Below are 25558 nucleotides of genomic sequence, written 5' to 3'. Positions count from 1 at the left end.
CTCCTCAACTCCGTTCTAAACCGTCCCCCCTTTAACTTGAGGCTGTGCCCCCTAGTCCTACTGTCCTTTCTGAGCGGGAAGAGTCTCTCCACCTCTATCCTATCCATCCCATTCATCATCTTATACGTCTCAGTGAGTTCTCCCCTCATTCTTCTAAACTCTAACGAGTACAAGCCTAGTTTATTCAGCTTCTCCTCATAGCTCAACCCCCTCAACTCCGGTATCAGCCTAGTAAACCTCCTCTGCACTCCCTCCAAGGCCAAAATATCCTTGCGTAAGTACGGCGACCAAAACTGCACACAGTACTCCAGCTGCGGCCTCACCAATGCCCTATACAGCCACAGCAAGACCTCCCTACTTTTATATTCAATCCCCCTCGCTATGAAGGCCAGCATCCCATTCGCCTTCCTGACCACCTGCTGCACCTGCAGGCTGGGTTTTTGCAACTCATGCACAAGGACCCCGAGGTCCCTCTGCACCGTCGCCTGCTGCAGTTTTTCGCCACGTAATAGTCCTTCCTACCATTATTCCTACCAAAGTGGACCACCACGCACTTGCCAACATTAAATTCCATTTGCCATTTCCTAACCCATTCGCCCAGCCTATCTAGATCCTTCTGCAGACTCTCCACACCCTCCGCGCAATTTGCCATCTTGGTGTCATCAGCAAATTTCGACACCATACACTCGGTTCCCTCCTCCAGATCATCTATATAAATGGTAAATAGCTGAGGCCCCAGCACCGACCCCTGGGGAACTCCACTAGTCACCAACCGCCAATCCGAATAGCACCCATTAACCCCAACTCTCTGCCTCCTATTTGACAACCAATTCTCTATCCACGCTAACACCCTACCCCCAACTCCATGCCCCCTGACCTTCTGCAATAACCTCTTGTGAGGTACCTTGTCAAACGCCTTCTGAAAATCAAGAAAGACCACATCCACCGGCTCTCCTCTATCCACCGCCCTAGACACATCCTCACAGAACTCCAATAAATTTGTCAGACACGACTTCCCCTTAACGAAACCGTGTTGCATCTGCTCTATCAAGCAATTCCCCTCAAGATGCCTCGCTATTTCCTCCTTGATGACGGATTCTAACATTTTACCTACAACAGACGTTAAACTAACCGGCCTATAATTCCCTGCCTTTTGCCTGCCACCCTTCTTAAACAACGGCGTAACATTAGCCGCTTTTCAATCTTCCGGCACTTCTCCGGAATCCAGCGACGTTTGGAAAACAACCACCAAGGCATCCACTATCACCTCCGCCATTTCTTTCAGAACCCTCGGATGCATTCCATCCGGTCCTGGTGACTTGTCCACAATCAGTCCCTCCAGTCTGCCGAGCACCGCCTCTCTAGTAACAATAATGTCATTGAGACCCTCCAGTCCTACCACCTTTCCATCGCTAACACCCGGCAAATTATTCACGTCTTCCTCCGTGAAGACCGAAACAAAAAAGTTATTCAAGACCTCAGCTATATCCCCATCCCCTACCACTAAGTCCCCCTTCTCATCCTCTAAGGGTCCAACGTTCACCCTAGCCAGCCTCTTCCTTTTCATATATTTATAAAAACTCTTGCTATCCTTTTTTATATTAAGCGCTAGCCCAGCTTCAGTTTCTCCTACCCTTCTTTATCAACTTCTTTGTCAATCTTTGTTGATATTTAAACCTCCCCCAATCCTCTTCTCGCCCACTATTCTTAGCTACTCTAAACGCCTCCGCTTTTAATTTAACACTTTCCTTCACCTCCTTCGTTATCCACAGCTTATTACCTCTCCTCCTACGGTCCTTTTTAACCATTGGAATAAATTTCTGCTGAGCACCAAGAAAGATCTCCTTAAAGATCCTCCGCTGCTCCTCAGCAGACCTACCTTCCAACGCGCTCCCCCCATCAACGTTCGCCAATTCTTCTCTCATCCTACTGTACTCCCCTCTGTTCAAACAAAGGACGCGTGTCCGGGAACCCATTTTCTCCTCCTCCATCTGCACCAGAAACTCCACCATACAATGATCACTCTCCCCAAGAGGATCCTTCACCACAAGGTCCCTAATTCTACCTGCCTCATTACATAACACCAGATCCAAGATAGCTCGCTCCCTCGTCGGCTCCAACACACACTGTTCAAGGAAACTATCCCGGCAGCATTCCAAGAACTCCTCCTCGAGCCCACCGCGTCCAACATGGGTCGACCAATCAATACGCAGATTGAAATCTCCCATAACTACGGCCGTTCCATTCCTGCACACCGCACTTATTTGCGCGTTAACAGCCCGCCCCACCTCCAGATCGTTATTCGGGGGCCTATAGACAACACCCACACGCGTCTTCCTCCCTTTGCTGTTCCTAATCTCCACCCACAATGATTCCACTTTCTGCTCTTTGGTTCCTATATCATCCCTTGCTACCACCCTGATACTATCCTTAATCAGCAGAGCTACGCCCCCTCCTTTTTCCTCTTGCCTATCCTTCCTAAACACTTGATACCCCTGGACATTCAGCTCCCAGTCCCTGTCACCTTGCAGCCACGTCTCTGTAATGGCCACCAGATCATATCCATTTGTGCTGATCTGCGCCACCAGCTCATCCACTTTATTCCAAATGCTTCGTGCATTCAGATAAAGTGCCTTCATCCCAGCCTTCACCTGGACCCTATTTGCCAGAACGCCACCAACCATACTCACGCCCCCTACTCCCTTTATTATTGGGACATCCTCGGCCTCTTCCCTTACTTGTACCGTCTCCTTAACTTTAGACCCCGTAATGTCACCTACCCTCGCACCCTCCCCCCCCCCAATTAGTTTAAAGCCCTATCTACAGTCCTATTTACACGATTCGCCAGGACTCTGGTCCCAGCACGGTTCAGACCAACCCCATCCCACCCGAACAGGTCCCACCTACCCCAATACTGATGCCAATGCCCCATAAATTCAAACCCATTCCTCCCACACCAATCCCTGAGCCACCCATTCACTTCGTTAATCTTATCAACCTTACGCCCGACCGCACTCGGTTCAAGCAGTAGCCCAGAGATAACCACCTTGTCGGTTCTACTTTTTAATTCCATTCCCAGCTTTTCATACTCCCTCCCCAGATCCTCAGTTCGCATTTTGCCTACGTCATTGGCACCCACAGGAAAATAATTCTGTTTTATTTACAGTTTGATACCACAGACCAATAGGTCTTCTCTTCACCTCCTTCATTAACTGAACATTCTCCCTGCATCTTGCTACCATAAACAGCTGCTTGACTAGAGCACTGAACACTTCCAACATGGCATCATTGCAATCAGTTGATATAGCAATATAATTTAGTAATCTATTCATTTTCTTTATTATATCTTACCCTCACAGTTTAGTCTGGGGTCACTTTCCAAGTTTATTTAGTTCTACTATCCAATATACCTAAATATTCATTGTTTGAACATTCATCCTCACTTTGACATAACTCAACAATGTTGCGACATACTACATCTAATGAGAATGTTTCTTTTTTATTTTTCAGCCTTTTTTAAGTTTATTTAAGTAAATTTACCCCAAATAGCTAATTATTTGAGCAGACTTGCATGGAAATTTGGAAAATGTTTTTGGAAGTTTAGATACACTGGCCTGAATTTGGTGGCAAGGGGAGGCAGGAGGTGGGAAAGGGGTTTCCATTTCAGGTGACCTTCAATCCTGGGGATGCCTGCTGCTGCAAGTTTGTATTACTACGGTACAGATAAACCTCCTGATAATCATTTCCAATACTTTACAAGCTAACAATATGAATATCAAGTCTGCATTTACCCTCTACTTTGCTGCCTTTTTGAAAACAAGCCCATGGGCCTATTTTCAGTCTAATGATATGCCCCTCATGACAAGACTCTCAAAAGCTGAAGGTGAATGTTTAGTTTTTTTCCCGCAGATTTACCTTTGGCTATATCCTCCATCTCAGTAAACTATTACCTTTGTTACCTGCAAAATGTGTGGAGCTTATAGTTTCTCTTTATTTCATTTCTGATTAACTAAGAGTTATTATTTAGAGTTACACATACTTAAACTAAATTTGCTGATTTGAAGGAAGAACTCCGTGAAGTAGACAGCTCAGAAGATGCAATGATTTGTCAACAATTGTTGATTCTCCATTTAACACTTCCATTTAATGCTTGGAGTCAAACAAACAAGTCACAGAAACCAAGAACTCTTAAGTTTTTCAAATGTGCTGAGACCGTAAGGTCACAGTGACCAACGCTAAAGTGGTGAGTGGTAAGCATGAGGTAACAGTATGTTAACAGGCGGTAACAATCACAAGTTCAAATCAGGTCACTAAACAATAATCAAAGCAAGTATCATAATCAATAATCTTTCAGCCTGGACTACCATAAAACTAGCACCACTAACATGGCCACATTATTTAACTACACTGAAAATTGGAGCCTTTTGGACCTGCTGAGAGGCGGAGGAGAAGGAATTACAGCCCTTCAGTTGACTGAATACAGTCAACACACTAAAGAAAAGCATAGGTGAAAGAGATGAAGATTGCAACAGTGTTTCGGATAAGGGGAACATAGGAGGCAGTGAAGAAAATCCAGAAGACATTCCTCTTGTCCAAAGTACTCATTACCTTCTTTAAATTCCTTCACAGGATATGGGCATCACTGGCAAAGCCAGCGTTTATCACCCATCCCTAACTGCCCTTGAGAAGATGGTGGTGAGCCACTTTCTTGAACCACTGTAGTCCATGTGATGTAGGCACACCCAAAGTGCTGTTAAGAAAGAAGTTCCAGGATTTTGACCCATCAACAGTGGAGGGAAAGCATTATAGTTCAAAGTTTTTGGCTTGGAGGGGAACTTGTAGGTGGTGTTTCCATATGTTTGCTGCCATTGTTCTTTAGGTGTTAGGGGTCATGGGTTTGGAAGATGCTGTGAAAGGAGCTTCAGTAAGTTGCTGCAGTGTATCTTGTAGATTGCAGTCACTGCTGCTACTGTACATCAGTAATGGCAGGCATGACTCAGAGGGTAGTAAGGGCATGGAATGCCCTGCCTGCAGCAGTAATGGACTTGCCAACTTTAAGGGCATATGGATAATACTGGAATAGTTTAAGTTAGAGGGTCATTAGATTGGTTCCACTGGTCGGCGCAACATCTAGGGCTGAAGGGCCTGTACTGCGCTGTAATGTTCTATGTTCTATGAACATTGAAGGCAGTGGATCGTGAAGACTGGGAAGAACAGCCAGAATGCCAATCAAGGTACAGTGCAATAGGTTGTCCTGGGTAAAAGGAGCAGAGTAGAATGGCTATAGTTAAAGAAAACTATATAATAATGGGGACTGAGCATTCTTTGCGGTCAGGATTAAGAGCTCGAAAGAGTGTGATGGCTGCCTGGTGCCAGGATGAGGGACATCTCCAAACTGGGGCTCAGCACCTCCCTCTGCCACTGGATCTGAGACTCCCTAACCCACAGATCACAATGAGTAAGGAAGGGCAGCAACATCTCCTCCAAAATCATACTCAACAGCGGTGCGCCACAAGGCTGTATCCTCAGCCCCTTACTACACTCCATATGCACTGCGTGGCCAAATTCCCCTCCAACTCGATTTTTAAGTTTGCTGATGACCCCATCACAATGGGTCAGATCTCAAACAATGACAAGACAGAGTATAGGAAAGAAATAGAGAATCTGATGAATTGGTGCAACAACAATAATCTCTTCTTCAATGCCAACAAAATTAAAGGATAGTCATTGACTTTAGGAGGCAATGTGGAATGCACGCCCCTGTCATCATCAAGAGACAAATGGAAATGGTCCAGAGCTGCACGTCTCTAGGTGTCCAAATCACCAAACTGTCCCATTCTCTCCATGCCAATGTTACAGTTAAGAAAGCCCACCAACACCTCTACTTTCTCAGGAGGCTAAGGAAATTTGGCATGTCTACTACAACTTTCACCAACTTCTACTGATACACCATACAAAGCATTCTTTCCAGTTGTTTCACAGCTTGGTATGGCTCCTGCTTGGTCCAAGACCACAAAAAATTACAAAGGGTCATGGATGAAGCCCAGTCCATCACTCAAACCAGCCTGCCATCCGTTGATTCTGTCTACACTTCCCTCCTGCCTCAGGAAAGCAACCAGCACTTCCCGTCTGCCTCTGAAACTCAAGGACTCCACACACCCCAGACAAACTCTCTTCCAGCTTCTTCCATTGGGAAAAAGATACAAAGGTCTGAGGACACGTACCAACCGACTCAAGAACAGCCTCTTCCCTGCTGCCGTCAGACTTCTGAATGGATCTACCTCGTATTAGATTGATCTTTCTCTACACCCTAGCTATGACTGTTACACTACATTCTGCACTCTCTCCTAGGAATGATACTTTTCCCTGTGTACTAATATACAGTCTCAAACTGTCTGCAAAGAAATGAGAAGGATCCAGTTGCTGCTCCCTGAGTCTTAATGAACAACATAGGAAAGTTTAGGAAAGAAACCTTGCTAGGGAGAGAGCTAGGAGTTATGTGCTCAATTGGAAAGTGGGACTCCATGGCTAATGGACTCAGGATTGTTAACTGAGCCACATGCAAACTGGCACAGGTCAAAGATTAGCAAGGTCAGCATATGGTTAAGGGAGTGGCATGGAAAAAGAGGATTCCACTTCATAGGTAACTGGCACCAGCACTCACATAGGAATATCATCAAGAAAGGTTGTACTTGAACCAGGTAGAAACCAAACTCTGAGGAGAAAGGATAACCATGACTGTAAATAAGACCTCAAATTAATAAGTGAGAGATGGAACTGCCAGGAATTACAGAAACCTAACAATAAAAGGAGCAATTAAAGAGAGTAAAGGGTGAACATGAATGATAAAGGGTAATATGAATATCCAGAAATTAGATCAACTTCAAATGCATAACAGTAAAACAGTTATTAAAAACAATTTAAACCGTGGTGCAGCATTGTATCTAGTATTCAAAACAAAATGAATGAACTGGAGACAATAATTTGCAGAGAGGATTCAGTTACAGAAGGAATGACAAACATGACTATGGAGAGAACAGATCATCAAAACAATATCGCCAAATTTAAATTGTTTCAGAAGGAAGAGGGAGGTAGTTAAATGAGTTAAAGATGCCACAATGATAGTAGAAAAAAAAGATGTAACTAATGGAATGACAAATTCAGAATCCATATGGATTGATTTCACCTTAGGACATATTATAGGTCATGAAGTGGTGAGAAATAAGAACTCACTTGGATAGAAAACTAAAATGGCTAGGAATACACATGAAAGAAATGTTAGCAGCGCTGCTGGTTCACAAAAACAATTGAAACAAATTGCTGGATGTTAACCTCGTATAGCACTCAGGTCAGGCTGCAATTGGAGTACTGTGCTAAGTTCTAGTTTCCATATTATAAAAAGATCAAAGCACTGGAAAAAAATACAAAAAAAATTTACAAGAATGGTACCAGAACTGGGATTACAACAATAGGAAAAATTGAACAGGATAGGGTTTTTTTCCAAAAAGAGATGACTTAGAGCCAGCCAGTGAAGAATCCAACACAGAAAGCACAACTCCTAGTTTTTGGAAAGGTCCTTGCAAATTGAAAGTCAGCAAATGTAATAAGGCTATTCAACAAAGTAGGAAGACAAAAAATAGGGAAGCACTTTTGCCAATTATCATCCCTGGACTTTGTCCAGTTCTTGCTGCATGAGGGCACTGACTGTATTAATCTTTATGGACTTGAAAATTAAACTGAACAAAGTAGTTGATTATGTCAGATACTACCTAGAGCAACTCCTACAGTGATATCCTGGGACTGAGATAATTGGCTTCCAACAATCATAACATCTTTCTTTATGCTGGTATGACCGCAACCAGTCTAATGTTTTCCCCTATTCACTTCAATTTTGTCATGATTTCTTGTTGCCAAATGCTGCCTTGACTTCAAGGGCAGTTACTCCTGCCTCACCTCTGGAGTTCAGCTCTTTTGTTCAAAGAATCATAAAAAATAGGAGCAGTAGGCCATTCTGCCCTTTGAGCCTGCTCCACCATTTAACATGATCATGGCTGATCCCTGTCTCAGCACCATACTTCTGCTCTCTCCCCATACCCAATGATGCCTTTAAAGTCTGGACCATGTTTGGACCAAGGCTGCAACAAGATCAGGAATGACCCTGTAGAACCCAGCTGAGCAACAGTGAGAAGGTCATTGCTGTCACTTGAAAGCACTATCAACGACACCTTCCGTCACTTTGTTTTAGTTTATTTATCAGTGTCACAAGTAGGCTTACATTAACACTGCAATGAAGTTACTGGGAAAATCCCCTGGTTGTCACACTCTGACGCCTGTTTGGGTACACTGAGGGAGAATTTAGCATGGTCAATGCACCTAACCAGCACGCCTTTTGGACCGTGGGAGGAAACCAGAGCACCCGGAGAAACCCATGCAGACATGGGGAGAATGTGCAGATTCTGCACAGGCAGTTACCCAAGCCAGGAATTGAAGCTGGCGCTGTGAGGCAGCAGTGCTAACCACTGGGCCATCCACTTACCTGCTGATCGAGAGTAGACTGCTGAGGAAGTAATTGGCCGGATTAAATTTGTCCTGTGTTTTGAGAACAGGATGTATTTTTGTGGACAGGGAGATTTTCCACGTTAATGAGTCAATGCCAATGTTGTCGCTGTACTGGAACAACTCATCTAGGAGGTGTGGGTAGTTCTGGAGCATAAGTTTTCCGTAGTATTGCTGAAATATCATCAAGGTCCCTAAGCTTTACCATATTGAGTCCCTTCAGCTGTTTCTTGGAGTAAACCTAATTGGCTGAAGATTGGTAACGATGATGCTGGGGACCTCAGGAGGAGGTTAAGATGGATCAACCATTGTGCAGATTATTAGTGAATAAATTACTGCTCGATAGCACTGTTAGGTACACCTTTAATTGCTTTGCCGATGATTGAGAATAGGCTAACGGCGCAGTAATTGGTCGGACTGGATTTGTTATGCTTTTTATAGGTAGACCATACCTGGGGAATTTTCCAATTTGTTTGGCAAATGTCAGCGTTGTCATTGAAGGGAGTACAGTAAGAAGTCTCACAATACCAGGTTAAAGTTCAACAGATTTATTTGGTAGCACATGCTACAAGCTTTCGGAGCACTGCTCCTTCAGGAGCAGTCCAATGCCGGCATCTCCATATCATTGTAGGGAGTGTCAGCTTGGCTAGAAGCATAGCTAATTTTTTAAAACAAGTCTTCAATACTACAGTCAATGCAGTATTACGGCTTGAGGACGTTTTTGTATCCAATGTGCTCAGCCATTTCTTGACATCACATAAATGTATCAAATTGGCTGAAGATTAGAAACAGTAATGCTAGGCCCTGCAAGAGATGGTCAAGATGGATCATCCCTGGCTGAAAATTGTTGTAAATCCTTAAGCTTTGTCTCTTGCAGTAACATGTTAGGTTGCATCATCATTGAGCATGGGAATGTTGGTGGAGATGTCTCCTCTCGCTAATTAAAGGTGCGCTATCATTCATGAGGGAATACAGTACCCACAATGTGGAGATGTTGCATTGGGGTGGGCACAGTAAGAAGTTTCACAACACCAGGTTAAAGTCCAACAGATTTATTTGAAATCACGAGCTTTCAGAGAGCTGCTCTTTCATCAGGTGGCTCCCCTGATGAAGGAGCAGTGCTCTGAAAGCTTGTGGTTCCAAATAAACCTGTTGGACTTAAGAACATAAGAACATAAGAACATAAGAAATAGGAGCAGGAGTAGGCCATCTGGCCCTTCGAGCCTGCCCCGCCATTCAATAAGATCATGGCTGATCTGTCGTGGCTCAGTTCCACTTTCCCGCCCTCTCCCCATAACCCTTAATCCCCTCTCTTATCAAAAACCCATCAACCCGCTTCTTAAAAATATTTAGCGAGGCAGCCTCCACCACTTCAACGGGTAGAGAATTCCAGAGATTCACCACCCTTTGAGTGAAGAAGTTCCTCCTCAACTCCGTTCTGAACCGCCCCCCCTTTATCTTGAGGCTGTGCCCCCTAGTCCTACTGTCTTTTTTGAGCGGGAAGAGTCTTTCCACCTCTATCCTATCCATCCCATTCATCATCTTATATGTCTCAATGAGATCTCCCCTCATTCTTCTAAACTCTAACGAGTACAAGCCTAGTTTATTCAGCCTCTCCTCATAGCTCAACCCCCTCAACTCCGGTATCAGCCTAGTAAACCTCCTCTGCACTCCCTCCAAGGCCAAAATATCCTTGCGCAGGTGCGGCGCCCAAAACTGCACACAGTACTCCAGCTGCGGCCTCACCAATGCCCTATACAGCTGCAGCAAGACCTCCCTACTTTTATATTCAATCCCCCTCGCTATGAAGGCCAGCATCCCATTCGCCTTCCTGACCACCTGCTGCACCTGCAGGCTGGGTTTTTGCGACTCATGCACAAGGACCCCGAGGTCCCTCTGCACCGTCGCCTGCTGCAGTTTTTCGCCACGTAAGTAATAGTCCTTCCTACCATTCTTCCTACCAAAGTGGACCACCTCACACTTGCCAACATTAAATTCCATTTGCCATTTCCTGGCCCATTCGCCCAGCCTATCTAGATCCTTCTGCAGACTCTCCACACCCTCCGCACAATTTGCCGTTCCCCCAATCTTGGTGTCATCAGCAAATTTCGACACCCTACACTCGGTTCCCTCCTCCAGATCATCTATATAAATGGTAAATAGCTGAGGCCCCAGCACCGACCCCTGGGGCACCCCACTAGTCACCAACCGCCAATCCGAATAGCACCCATTGACCCCCACTCTCTGCCTCCTATTTGACAACCAATCCTCTATCCACGCTAACACCCTACCCCCAACTCCATGTCCTCTGACCTTCTGCAGTAACCTCTTGTGAGGTACCTTATCAAACGCCTTCTGAAAATCCAGAAAGACCACATCCACCGGCTCTCCTCTATCCACCGCCCTAGACACATCCTCATAGAACTCCAGTAAATTTGTCAGACACGACTTCCCTTTAATGAAACCGTGTTGCGTCTGCCCTATCAAGCAATTCCCTTCAAGATGCCTCGCAATTTCCTCCTTAATGACGGATTCTAACATTTTACCTACCACAGACGTTAAACTAACCGGCCTGTAATTCCCCGCCTTTTGCCTGGCACCCTTCTTAAACAACGGCGTAACATTAGCCGTTTTCCAATCCTCCGGCACTTCCCCGGAATCCAGCGACGTCTGGAAAATAACCACCAAGGCATCCACTATCACCTCCGCCATTTCTTTCAGAACCCTCGGATGCATTCCATCCGGTCCTGGGGACTTGTCCACAATCAGCCCCTCCAGTCTGTCGCGCACCACCTCTCTAGTAACAGTAATGTCATTAAGACCCTCCAGTCCTACCACCTTTCCATCGCTAACACCCGGCAAATTATTCACGTCCTCCTCCGTGAAGACAGAAACAAAAAAGTTATTCAAGACCTTAGCCATATCCCCATCCCCTACCACTAGGTCCCCTTTCTCATCCGCTAAGGGACCAACGTTCACCCTAGCCAGCCTCTTCCTTTTTTTAGACTTCAAGCTGGTGTTGTGAGATTTGTGAATGTGACAGGACTGCATAGCTTTGATCTGATCCACTGGTTGTAGAATCACTTGTAGAATGCTGTTTCCACTGTTTAACATGCATATGGTCCTGTGTTGTATCTTCGTGAATTTGTCACGTCATTTTATGTATATCTATTGCCCAACTCTCTTCATTGAGCAAGACTGATCCTTGGTTCGATAGCAATAGTATAGAGGAGAGATATATTCCCAGCCCTGAGTTTACAGATTGTGACAGAATATAATTCTTCTGTTGCATATAGCCCATGCCTCATGGACAGCCAGCTTTGAACTGGTAGATCTGCTCTGAATCTATCCCATTTAGCACAGTTGTAGTGTCACAAGATGCAAAAGAGGGTATCCTCATAGGGAAGACAGGACTTCATCTTGACAAGGACTGTGCAATGGTCACACCTACCAATATTGTTCTGGACATTTGATTCCATGACTGGTAGACTGATGAAAATGAGGTCAAGTAGACTTGCCTGTTGGTTCTCTCACCATTTGCAACAAACCCAGTCTGGCAGATATGTCCTTTAGAACTTGTGATGTGGATGTGCCGGCGTTGGACACACGCATCTCCATCAAGGACGGTCACCTCAGTACCTCACTGTACCGCAAGCCCACAGACAATCTCACAATGCTCCACTTCTCCAGTTTCCACCCTAAACATGTTAAAGAAGCCATCCCCTCTGGACAAGCCCTCCATATACACAGGATTTGCTCAGATGAGGAAGATCGTGACAGACACCTCCAGACGCTGAAAGATGCCCTCGTAAGAACAGGATATGGCGCTCGACTCATAGATCGACAGTTCCGATGTGCCATAGCAAAAAACCGCACTGATCTCCTCAGAAGACAAACACGGGACACAGTGGACAGAGTACCCTTCGTCGTCCAGTACCTCCCCGGAGCAGAGAAGCTACGACATCTTCTCCGGAGTCTTAACATATCATTGTTGAAGGCGAACATCTCGCCAGGGCCATCCCCACACCCCCACTTCTTGCTTTCAGACAACCACACAACCTCAAACAGGCCATTGTTCGCAGCAAACTACCCAGCCTTCAGGAGAACAGTGACCACAACACCACACAACCCTGCCACAGCAACCTCTGCAAGACATGCTGGATCATCGACATGGATGGCATCATCACACGTGAGAATACCATCCACTAGGTACACGGTAAATAGTCTTGCAACTCGGCCAACGTTGGCTACCTGATACGTTGCAAGAAAGAATGTCCCGAAGCATGGTACATTAGGGAGAACATGCAGAGCTACAACAACGGATGAACGAACATCGCTCGACAATCACCAGGCAAGACTGTTCCCTGCCTGTTGGCGAACACTTCAGTGGTCACGGGCATTCAGCCTCTGACCTTCGGGTAAGTATTCTCCAAGGCGGCCTTCACGACACACGACAGCGCAGAGTCGCTGAGCAGAGACTGATAGCCAAGTTCCGCACACGAGGACAGTCTCAACAAGGATCTTGGGTTCATGTCGCACTATCTGTAACCCCTGTGACTTGCCTGGGTTTGCAAAACCTCACTTACTGTACTGTCTGGAGACAATACACATCTCTTTAACCTGTGATCAGTGCTCCTTCCACTCACATTGTCGACCACTTTAAGACTTGAACAGCACGTTAGGTGTAAAGATTCACATTCTAATCAGTAATCTGTAAACTGTCTGTGCTTTATATGCTCTGTCTGAGGCCAGAACTCTCCATTCACCTGACGAAGGGACTAACCCGAAAGCTAGTGAGTGTACTATCAAATAAATTGGTTGGACTTAAACCTGGTGTTGTCAGACTTTTTACTGTACTTTAGAACTTGGCCAGCTCATTCAGTGATCACACTGCAGAACCATTCTTGGAGATGGACACAGACATCCCCACCCAGAATACCTTCAGTACTTACTCCAAGTGGTGTCGGACAGATTAATATGTTAGCACAAGAAAGTATGTGATAAGGTATAGGAGGATGGTAGGTAGTAATCAACAGGAAATTTCCCTGCCAATCTTTGACCTAGTGCCATGAGCCCTCATGGGGTCCAGAGGGAATGCTGATGACTCCCAGAGCCACTTTCTCCTGACTTGTGGGTCACTGTACCACCACCTTTGTAGATCGGTCTTGCCCATGGTAGCTCTCTCAATTTTGGTAGATGTCTGCAGATGCTAGGGAGGAAGACATTGCAGGGTCAACTAGGTGGGTATGGCTTTGTTGTGACCAGTGCCGAGATTGTTTCCAGTGGACCATCTAGTTTTAATGTTATCTGATTTTTAATTAGCAATTTGATGCAACTGAGTGGCTCTCTAGGGCACTTGTCAACTACATTGCTGTTGGTCTAGAATCACATACCAGAACAGGTAAGGATTGGAGAATTGGTGAATCAAATAGGTTATGAGAGTCCATTACTTTCATAGTCAACATCACAAACAAGCTTTTTTTAAAACCAGGTTTATTTAATAAATTGAATTTAAACTTCAAGTTGTGATGGTATGTCTTTGAAACATTAACTAAACCTCTGGATTATTTGTCACTAGTAATACAGTCACTCTGCTAACATTCTGTGGACACGAAAATTTCATTCACTGAATTTTAATTGTTTTCACATTAACTATTTAATAAACGTATTTGCTTAGTGCCTCAACTGTGCTTCAGTGTCATGCAATTGTCCATCACCTATTTTACTGGAGCAACAGCAACAGCCGCTGGGTTGCCCACAGTCCACTAAATAAGACAACAACACAAGTCCCTCATAGGGAACCACTAACACAGGGAAGAAACAGAGTGCATATCAAACTAGCAGCACCTCAACATAAGCAAGAAAACATCAAGAGCAAATAAATATTCCTAAATCACATCACACTAGCTGTAGAACATTTCAAGGGCGCTTGTAGACAGGGTGAAATTGGTCATAGAAAAGAGATTTAGAAACAACTAATGATGTGGACTGAATTCACCTGTAGATCAGTCCAGCAAATGCGGAGTGGGCGCAGGGAACTTGTCAGGGGCCAAAGGAGTAGGCGTCGTCGGGGCGGGGGCGGTGGAGGGAGCGTCGCCGGGGCGGGGGGGGAGCGTCGCCGGGGCGGGGGGGGAGCGTCGCCGGGGCGGGGGGGGAGCGTCGCCGGGGCGGGGGGGGAGCGTCGCCGGGGCGGGGGGGGAGCGTCGCCGGGGCGGGGGGGGAGCGTCGCCGGGGCGGGGGGGGAGCTGTCCGGGGGAGGCGGGGGGGGAGTGTTGTCTGGGGGGGGGGGGGGGCGGGGGGAGTGTTGTCTGGGGGGGGGGGGGGGGGGGGGGGGGGCGGGGGGAGTGGTGTCTGGGGGGGGGGGCGGGGGGCGGGGGGAGTGGTGTCTGGGGGGGGGGGCGGGGGGAGTGTTGTCTGGGGGGGCGGGGGGAGTGTTGTCTGGGGGGGCGGGGGGAGTGTTGTCTGGGGGGGCAGGGGGGGAGTGTTGTCTGGGGGGGGCAGGGGGGGAGTGTTGTCTGGGGGGGGCGGGGGGGAGTGTTGTCTGGGGGGGGCAGGGGGGGAGTGTTGTCTGGGGGGGGCAGGGGGGGAGTGTTGTCTGGGGGGGGCAGGGGGGGAGTGTTGTCGGGGGGGGGGGGGAGTGTTGTCGGGGGGGGGGGGGAGTGTTGTCGGGGGGGGGGGGGGGAGTGTTGTCGGGGGGGGGGGGAGTGTTGTCGGGGGGGGGGGGGGGGGAGTGTTGTCGGGGGGGGGGGGGGGAGTGTTGTCGGGGGGGGGGGAGTGTTGTCGGGGGGGGGGGGAGTGTTGTCGGGGGGGGGGGGAGTGTTGTCGGGGGGGGGGGGGAGTGTTGTCGGGGGGGGGGGAGTGTTGTCGGGGGGGGGGGGGAGTGTTGTCGGGGGGGGGGGGAGTGTTGTCGGGGGGGGGGGAGTGTTGTCGGGGGGGGGGGGAGTGTTGTCGGGGGGGGGAGTGTTGTCGGGGGGGGGGGGAGTGTTGTCGGGGGGGGGGGGGGAGTGTTGTCGGGGGGGGGGGGGGAGTGTTGTCGGGGGGGGGGGAGTGTTGTCGGGGGGGGGGGGAGTGTTGTCGGGGGGGGGAGTGTTGTCGGGGGGGGGGAGTGTTGTCGGGGGGGGGGGGGGAGTGTTGTCGGGGGGGGGGGGGAGTGTTGTCGGGGGGGGGGGGAGTGTTGTCGGGGGGGGGGGAGTGTTGTCGGGGGGGGGGGAGTGTTGTCGGGGGGGGGGGGGAGTGTTGTCGGGGGGGGGGGGAGTGTTGTCGGGGGGGGGGGGGGAGTGTTGTCGGGGGGGGGGGGAGTGTTGTCGGGGGGGGGGGGAGTGTTGTCGGGGGGGGGGGGAGTGTTGTCGGGGGGGGGGGGGGAGTGTTGTCGGGGGGGGGGAGTGTTGTCGGGGGGGGGGGAAGTGTTGTCGGGGGGGGGGAAGTGTTGTCGGGGGGGGGGGGGAAGTGTTGTGGGGGGGGGGGGGAAGTGTTGTCGGGGGGGGGGGGAAGTGTTGTCGGGGGGGGGGGGAGTGTTGTCGGGGGGGGGGGGGGGGGAGTGTTGTCGGGGGGGGGGAGTGTTGTCGGGGGGGGGGGGAAGTGTTGTCGGCGGGGGGGGGGGGGAGTGTTGTCGGGGGGGGAGTGTTGTGGGGGGGGGGGGGGGGGAGTGTTGTCGGGGGGGGTGTTGTGGGGGGGGGGGGGGAGTGTTGTCGGGGGGGGTGTTGTGGGGGGGGGGGGGGGGAGTGTTGTGGGGGGCGGTTGCCCCGCGCTGGGAGTCAGTGGCCGAGGGGGTTAAAGGGCTGCCTCTCTCTCTCTCTCCCGGATCATGGCTGATCCCCGCGGCCGAGCCGCTCAAATCGGCCCCGCAGCCCGGGGCCCCCCAACGGCGCCCGGTGTCCCCGCCAGGCAGCGAGGCCCCGGCTCCCCCTCCCCGGGCAGCCCGCGCGGTGTCTCTGCCCCGGTCTCTCTCCTCCTCCTCCTCCACCCCCCGGTCTCCCTCTCTTCTCCTCCTCCCCCCGGTCTCCTACCTGTTCTCTAGGGGAGACCCTAGAAACGGCTCCAACATCGGCAAACACTAAAGAGAAATGAATCCGCCGGGGCCCGAGCGGGGGGAGGGGGGAGGCTTAACACCGCGGACCTTCACCAGCATCTCCTCATCGACACTCAGCCGCTCTGACATCTTAAACCCAGCTTAATTTCACTGTCACAATTCAGACAATTATTTTTTTCCGTCCTTTTGGCTCTAAGTGTTTCCATCGTGGTTCTTGTCTTTACCACATCCCCCCCCCATACTAAAGTGGATGAGAATGGTTGAGTCCTGTACATCCCCTCCCCCTCTCTCCCCAATGGGAATCTCAGACCCAACCTGGGGCCACTAACCAGAACAACTAGTGCAGCTCCACAATTACTGTCACTAACCAGGATATCTAGTGAAGGTCCACAATTATTGTCACTAACCAGAATAACTGATGCAGCTCCACAATTACTGTCACCAACGAGGATAACTAGTACAGCTCCACAATTACTGTCACTAACTAGTGAAGCTCCACAATTACTGTCACTAATCAGGATAACTAGTACAGCTCCACAATTACTATCACTAACCAGAATAACTGGTTCAGCTCCACAATTACTGGCACTAATCAGGATAACTAACACAGCTGCACAATTACTGTCACTAACCAGGATATCTTGTGCAGCTCCACAATTACTGTCACCAACGAGGATAACTAGTGCAGCTCCACAATTACTTTCACTAACCAGGATATCTCGTGAAGGTCCACAATTAGTCCCTAACCAGGATAACTACCGCAGTTGCACAATTACTGTCACTACCAGGACAACTGGTACAGCTCCACAATTACTGTCATTAACCAGAACAACTCGTGCAGCTCCACAATTACTGTCACTAACCAGGATAACTAGTGCAGCTCCAAAATTACAGTCACTAACCAGGATAACTAGTGCAGCTCCACAATTACTGTCACTAACTGGGATAACTAGTGCAGCTCCACAATTTCTTTCATTAACCAGGATAACTGGTGCAGCTCCACAATTACTGTTGCTAACCAGAATAACTAAAGCAGCTCCACAATTACTGTCACTAACCAGGATAATTAGTGCCGCTGCACAATTACTGTTACCAGTCAGGATAACTGGTGCAACTCCACAATTACTGTCACTAACCCGAACAACCAGCGCAACTCCACAATTACTGTCACTAACCAGGATATCTAGTGAAGGTCCACAATAAGTCACTAACCAGGATAACTAGTGAAGCTCCACAATTATTGTCACTAACCAGAATAACTAGTGAAGCTCCTCAATTACTGTCACTAACTAGGATAACTAGTGGTGCTCCACATTTAGTTTCACTGACCAGGATAACTAGTGAAACTTCACAATTACTGTAACTAACCAGAATAACTAGTGCAACTCCACAATTACTGTCATTAACCAGGACAACTAGTGCAGCTCCACAATTACTGTCACTAACAAGGACAATTTAGTGCAGCTCTATCACTAACTACACATATGGGATAAAGGTTGGGCACAGGTTCTTACTGGAACCTTGCTGGAGGATCTCCTCCCATTTGGATACCAGATGTGGCACCTCTCCTCTGCAACTCCCAGCATTCTAATCAGGGTACCCTCCCAGAACTATGGGGCAGACTTTTTGCATCCGTTCTCTTTGGTGGACTTGGAAAAAGTACCTGGGAGCGCTTGGGCTCTGTATTTAAATAGAGCGTTCCACTGATAGAAGCACTCAGCTGACGGAAGCATGGGCGAATCAGTCTCCACCTGCCATGGAGGTGGCTTGAAACCAGTTTTTGAAAAATTCCTTTAAGAAAATATAGCTAGAAAACCCACCATTGTGACTGACGGGCTCCACTTTTCCTGCCAGAAATGACGACCAAAAATTGGGAAAATTCTGCCCAGTGTTACTACTGAATGGGGGGAAGAGGGAAGGGGAAAGGGGGGAAAGGGGGGAAAGGGGGAAAGGGGGAAAGTGGGAGGAGATAACAAGTTCAGGAGTTCCATATGGTATACCTGATCCTAAGCTTGAAGGATACTGGCAAGTGATAGAAGGGTTCAGTTACTGTGATCCGGACTGGGACCAATAATATTGGGAGGTGTAGGCAAGAGATCCAGTTTGGAGTGTACCAGGAATTGGGGACTAAATTAAAGAACACACCTTTAGGGATTATAATCTTTAGATTACCTGAGCCACGTGCAAATCGGTGGTGGGATAAACAGATCAGGGAGATGAATGTACGACTGAAAGAGTGGTGTGGGAAAGAAGGGACACTGGCATATTAAGGCAAGAAGGAACCAAACTGCTGGGATGAGCTCTGCCTGAACTTGGCTGGGACTAGAGTCTGAACAAAAAGGATAAAGGGGGCAAAAAAGATTTACAAGGTCATTACAAGGGACTGGAAGGTTTGCATTATAAGGAGAGGCTATATAGGCTGGGACTTTTTCCCCTGGAGCATAGGAGGATAAGAGCTTTACAAAATCATGAGGATTATTGATAAGATGAATGGCCAAGCTCTCTTACCCAGGGTAGGGCACAGGTTTAAGGTCAGAGGGGAAAGATTTTAAAAGGGACCTGAGGGGCAACCTCTTCTTAAAGAGGGAGGTGTATGATGAACTGCCAGATGAGCTGGTAGAGGTGGGTACAATTACAACATTTAAAAGACATTTGGACAGGTACACGTATAGGTAACGTTTGGAGGGATATGGGCCAAACACAGACAAATATGATTAGTTCAGTACAAGAAACTTGGTCGGTCTGGATAAGATGGGCTGAATGGCCTGTTTCTGTGCTGTATATCTCTAAGGCTCTATGATTCCAGTGTACTCATCCCCCTTATCCATGCAGTTTGGTTTGTTTAGATTTATGATCCCAGTTTTAGATTTTACTAAATCACTCCTTTCCAAGAAGGTTATTAACTAACCCTTTCTCATTGCACAATACTCAATGTAAAATTGACTGTCCCCTTGTTGGTTGACATACTGATCTAGGAAAACAAAAAATTATACATTCCACAATGGTGTCCTTCATATATTGAAAAGATACATCAATTAGTTTTGATGTGTACATTTTGTTGTTGTATAGGAAATGCAGCAATGTGTGTGGCATTTGCACATTCTCCCCATGTCTGCATGGTTTTTTTCTGGGTGCTCCAGTTTTCTCCCAGATGTGCGGGTTAGGTTGATTAGCCATGTTAAATTGCCCGAGTGTTGGGGGATTAGAAGGATAAATAAATGGGATTTCAGGGATAGGGCCTGGGTGGGATTATTATTTGTGCAGTCTCGATGGGCCTAATGGCTTCCATCTGCACTGTAGGGATTCTATTCTATGATTCTAATTCCCGCACAGCAAGCAAGCTCACACAAACAGTAATATGATAATTGTCATAAACACCTTAATCACAGAAAATGATTCATCTTCAAGGCCTGGAATTCTGGAATAATTTTTCAAAAATACACTGTCCCTTAAAGGGTTATTTCAAGGACCCTGATTGCTGCTGTTCCTGGCAAAGACAGCATGTAAAAAGAGAATGTAATTAAGCAGTTACAGCAGCTGGAAACCTCTTGACCCTGGTGGGCTGTTTGCAAAAGGAGTTACATGGTGGTTTATGACTTTGGGGGAAAAAATGTAAGGAAAACTATGTTTAAGAGCTGCATTTGCTTTGTAAAAAAAGAATCTATTACTTGTGTAAAAAAGACCTCTTTGAAGTCCAGAGTCAATCCAAAATCAGAGGTGAATAGAAACTGCTCTTAAATTGCCCCATGTTCTGCAATTAAGCACCTGTAACTTTTTCTCAAGTTTTCTCAGGTGTTCTGGTGTTGTCCTGCAGTCCAAAAATGTGCAGATTAGGTGGATTGACCACACTAAATTGCCCCTCAGTTTGTGTGTGCGTGCTCTATGAACTGGTGTCCAATCCCTTGTGTGTACCCTGCCTAACACCTAGCATCCGTCGTGATAGGTTCCAACTACGTGTGACCCTAAATTGGAGAAGGCAGTTAACTGAAAGTGAAGTATATAGGTATTCTCTCAGCTCTGTGCTCTTCAACCTTATTTAGTGGTCTCCTTATATAGCATATAAAAAAGTTCAGATTACAATTTTTGGCCATTTCGTTTTTCAATCCATCCTTGCTGTTACGATCATTTCTTTTTCAACAATTCCTGAAGTTGGCAGCTCCTGTTGGGATGAGGCTCAATGGAGGCACCTCAGTGACTTGTTCAAATGCACATATTCGTATATGAACTTGCTGTTGCCAAGTTGTTTGGCAATGGGTATTATCACAGATGAGTTCATTCCTGACAGATGGGTACTAAAAATACTATCTAATCATAGGATAGCAAGACAGGAGAAAATCTGATCTTTTTGCCCACATTAGCAGAGTGATTTGGAGGCCAATTGTAGTAAACCAATGATGCAACCTGAGACTAGATAAATCAACAGATAGGAAATGGAGTCTATCTACACACATTGTATAGAGCTGTGCAAATCAGAGATCAGACAGGACTAATTAACAATCTCATAGTAAAGCTTTCTGTGGGAGTAAGAGAGATATGTAGCATGACAGAATTTCACATTCAATTTAAGGTGAGGAAGGTTAATTCGAAAGTCTGATGGCATCAGATAAGAAACTGTTCTTGTGTTAGTTGGTACGGTTCCTCACACTTTTGTATCTTTTTTCTGACAGAAGATGCAAGAGAGTATGTCCGGAGTCTGTAGGGTCTTTAATTATGCTGCCTGCTTTTCTGAAGAAACAGAAAGCGTAGACGGAGTTAATTGGGGGGGGGGGGAGGCTGGTTTAAGCGATGGACTGGGCTTCGTTCATGACTCTTTGTAGTTTTTTGTGGTCTTGGACAGAGCAGGAGCTATGCCAAGCTGTGTTACCACTGAAATAATGCTTTCTATGGTGCATCTGTAAAGGTTGGTGAGTGTCGTACTGGACATGACAAATTTCCTTAGTCTTCTGAGAAAGTAAAGGCGTTGGTGAGCTTTCTTAACTACAGTGGCAGCATGGAGGGACCAGGACAAGTTGTTGGACACCTAAAAACTTGATGCACTCGACCGTTTCTACTTCGTCCCCATCGATGTAGACAGGGGCATGCCCTCCACTACACTTCCTGAAGTGAATGTCTATCTCCATCATTTTGATGATGGAGATTATTGTCATCACACCAGTTCACCAGATTCTCTCTTTCTTTCCTAGACTGTCTTATCATTGTTTGAAATCCAACCCACTACGGCAGTGTCATCAGCAAACTTGAGAATTTAGCCACAGTCATGGGTGCGTAAGTATAGAAAGGGATTGTGGTGACAAGGATGATTGCGGAGTGGTGTTGTTGCCTATCCTTACTGAAAAGTGTAAGAAACTTGGGCCCAAAGCCAGTGTCTTACACCCAAATAAAGGCAATTACAAAGGGATGAAGATAGAGTTGGCCACAGTGGATTGGGAAAATAGATTAAATAGTAAGATAGTTGATATTTAAGGAGTGATGTCACAGCTCTCAACTCTCTAAGAAAATTAAAGGGAGGTATCAAATTGAAAAAAAAGTGACATACAAAGAGAAGGTTATAGGAGGGCATGAGATTGAGAAAATTTTAGAAACCAGAAATGGATGACTGAAAAAGGAGAAATCAAGGTGAAGAAAACTCAAAAAGGACAGGCAGTACAAATTTCTAAACATGTACAGACTAGAGTAGCTAAAAGTACCTATTGATTCCTTGGAGAATGAGACTAGGACGTTTGTTTTAAAATTCATTCATGGGATGTGGGTGACACAGGCTGGGCCAGAATTTGTTGTCCATCCTTAATTGGCCTTGAATTTGCTTGCTGGGCCATTTCAGTTTCAACCGCTTTGCTGTGGATCTGGATGTCAGATTTTCCTTCCCTAAAGAATATTGGCAAATCAGATGGGTTTTTATGACAATTGACAATGTTTTCATGGTCATCACAAGACTTTTAATTTCAGACTTTTTTATTAAATTCAAATTTCACTATTAGTTATGGTGGGATTCGAACCCAATCCCCAAAGAATTATTGAGAAGTCTCTCAATTTGTCCAATGACAATACCACTATGCCACTCCCTCCTCAATTAATAATGGGCACCAAGGAATGGCAGAGATTTTGAACAAGTAATTTATATCTGTCTTCATGATAGAAGGCACAAAAACATTCCAATAATAATAGTAGAAGTCAAGTGACAAAAGGAGGGAGGATTTAGAACAACAACTGGAGAAAAGTATGAGGAAACGTAATGGGACCAAGGGCTGACAAAGTCTCCTATACCTGATGGCCAGCAACCAGATCCAAGGGTCTTAAGAGTGGTTGCAGAGACAGTGGATCCGTTGACTATCATATTCCAAAATTCCTAAGATTCTGGAAAGATCCCAGTGGATTGAAAAACTGCAAATATAACTCCTCTATACAAGAAATGAGGAAGACAAAGCATAAACTATAGACCAGTTGGCCTAAAATCTGTTAGAACCCAATGAGAAAATAGTAGCAGAAGATATAAAAACCATAATACAATTGAGTCACTGTTTAATGAAAGGGAAGTCATGTTTGACAAAAATATTAAAGCTCTTTGAGGATGTAACAAGCAGGGTGGATGAAGAGGAATTGGTAGATGTACTTGGATTTTCAAGAGTCATTCAATAAGGTACCACATAAAAGATTACTGAACAAGGTAACATCTCTTGGTATTTGGGGTAATATATTAGCATGGATAGAAGATTGGTTGACAAACAGAAAAAGTGTGTCAGGATGAAAGGGTCATTTTTGGGTTGGCAAACTGTAACTAGTCAGGTACAACAGGGATCAACGGTGGGGCCTCAACTATTTACAATCTGTATTAATGACTTGAAGAAACCAAACGTATTAAGCTGAAATTGCTGACAATATAAAGATAGGTAGGAAAGCAAGTTGTCAGGACGCCAGAGTCTGAAGTTGAGAGCAGGAGATGCATCTCATTAAGGAGCTAAGCTGGGAGATATTATCTGGAAATAGATACTTTGATCAGTGTATTGTAACTCTTTCATCAAGATGCTCTTTCTTGTGTGACTTACAGGGGAGTTGACTCACAATTATATATAAACTTTGTCTTTATTACATTTTGTACCAAACTTCAATAAGTCATTAAGTGAAACTTTAATTTAAACAAAACTACTTTAGCGTGTTTATCTGAGACTCAAATACTACATGTGAAGTTGAACTGGCCAGGCTCATTCCAAGAGGTCTGGGTCTTCGGAGTTCTGAACTCAGGGTCTTCCAAACGTGAAAGTTGATCTCAGGTCTTCGTTGGATCCTTGCAGCATCTCTGCTGCTGACACAAGAGTCTTCATTGATGGTGTTTTTAGTATTCCCCTCTTACTGTCTTTTTGGCACCTTTCCAGAAAGTTGCCTAGTAGCCAGCCAAAGGGTCCAATTATGGAAGACACCAGGAATACTGTGGTTCTGTATCCCCAGGTGCACAGAATGCACACTGCCCCCCTGTATATGGAAGTACGGTACCGGTGTGTCTGGCAAGCACCCATAATATTGTTATCTGGTCAGAGGTGGAAGCCTCAGGCCAGTCAGGATGTGTCAGGGCTGGCCCTGCTTGCCTTGATCTGTGTCACTCCACCATGGCTTATCCTAATTCCCACTAGGCCTGGCTACTCTGTTGATGTCTTGGCAAGAGGGAAACTGGAGATGCTAATTTAAGGAGCTTGGGTGGGATATGTTAAGTAGGCAAAGGACAGGAAAGAAACTGCAGAGACAGCAAAATACATGGTCTTGATATTGGAAGAGGAGGTCAAGCAATGACAATAGATGACTGTAAGTATAAGTAGGAAAGCTGATGAGATGGAAGATTTAGGAAAGATTGAAAAGCAGTAAATTCAGAGAGGGCAAAGAAGCTGTGTTTGGGGGGGGTGGGGGGAGGCCTGATTCTCCCATCCCATGCACATTTTTTTGGCACATCGGGTTGGGAGACATGTTGCCCATTTCATGGGATTTGCGCATATGTTCCTGATGCATGCATGTCTCCTACAGCCGAAGAGCAGGTGCAGTCAGGACCACGCTGGAAACTGGCAGGGAGACAGGTAAGTGATTTAAATCTGTTTTTCATGTTATTTAAATGTCATTATCAGGCTCGGCATGGAATCTCTGAGCCCAATAGCATCTCTCACCTTGCTGGGAGTATTTCACTCCAGCAGGGTTTAGAGTAGCTCCCCACTTGCAGGGAACTAACAGGTGACCTCACGAGAGTGAAGGGGGGGGGGCAATTGGGGCCCCTTAGTGGTTCGGATGGTGGTGTCCCCTGGGCATGGACATCCTGTTAGTGCCAGCCTTTGCCCCTGGCACTGCCCAAGGGGCAAAGTGCCCATGCAGTGTCAAGGGGAGCAGGGCCACTGTTACTGTGCAGATAGGATTGGTGGGGGCAGGAGAGAAGCCAGTGATCGGGGTGAGCTTGGGGAGGGCAGGAGCGCTGCGACGATCCCGGGTTGGCCAGCAAACTGCAATCCAACATATCGAGGCCACTGCGCATGCGCAGAGGCCCGGAACTATCAGACTATGGTATGAATAGGCCCGCCGGCCCCCACCCGCCCACCGCGCTTTTAATGAGATTCATAATTGTGACCTCTGCATTGTGGGAGATTCAAGTCTGAACTCCCACTGAAAAAACAAAGAACATAAGAACATAAGAAATAGGAGCAGAAGTGGACCATCTAGCCCTTACAGCCTGCCCCACCATTCAATAAGATCATGGCTGATCTGTCGTGGCTCAGTTCCACATTCCCACCCTCTCCCCATAACCCTTAATCCCCTCTCTTATCAAAAACCCATCAACCCGCGTCTTAAAAATATTTCGCGAGGTAGCCTCCACCACTTCAACGGGCAGAGAATTCCAGAGATTCACCACCCTTTGAGTGAAGAAGTTCCTCCTCAACTCCGTTCTAAACCGCCCCCCCCCCTTTATCTTGAGGCTGTGCCCCCTAGTCCTACTGTCCTTTG

The 25558-nt window shown here is 46.9% G+C and overlaps 1 protein-coding gene across 4 annotated transcripts in view; it reads right to left on the bottom strand.

The window, feature by feature from the left end:
- stau2 (staufen double-stranded RNA binding protein 2) overlaps nt 1-16668 on the bottom strand; it is a 346610-nt gene extending 329942 nt beyond the window's left edge. For 3 of the 4 annotated variants that reach the window (XM_080194075.1, XM_080194077.1, XM_080194079.1), the window contains exon 1: nt 16563-16667. The gene's annotated coding sequence lies outside the window, so the exon portion shown is untranslated. Of the gene's footprint in view, nt 1-16562 lie in introns of all 4 variants that reach the window. The other variant, XM_080194078.1, reaches the window with a different exon arrangement.
- Nucleotides 16669-25558: the final 8890 nt, after the last annotated feature.

This window comes from Carcharhinus amblyrhynchos, chromosome 8 (genome assembly GCF_965287045.1).
Source record: "Carcharhinus amblyrhynchos chromosome 8, sCarAmb.v2.hapA, whole genome shotgun sequence".
NCBI lineage: Eukaryota > Metazoa > Chordata > Chondrichthyes > Carcharhiniformes > Carcharhinidae > Carcharhinus > Carcharhinus amblyrhynchos.
This window is presented reverse-complemented; position numbering and strand designations above follow the sequence as displayed.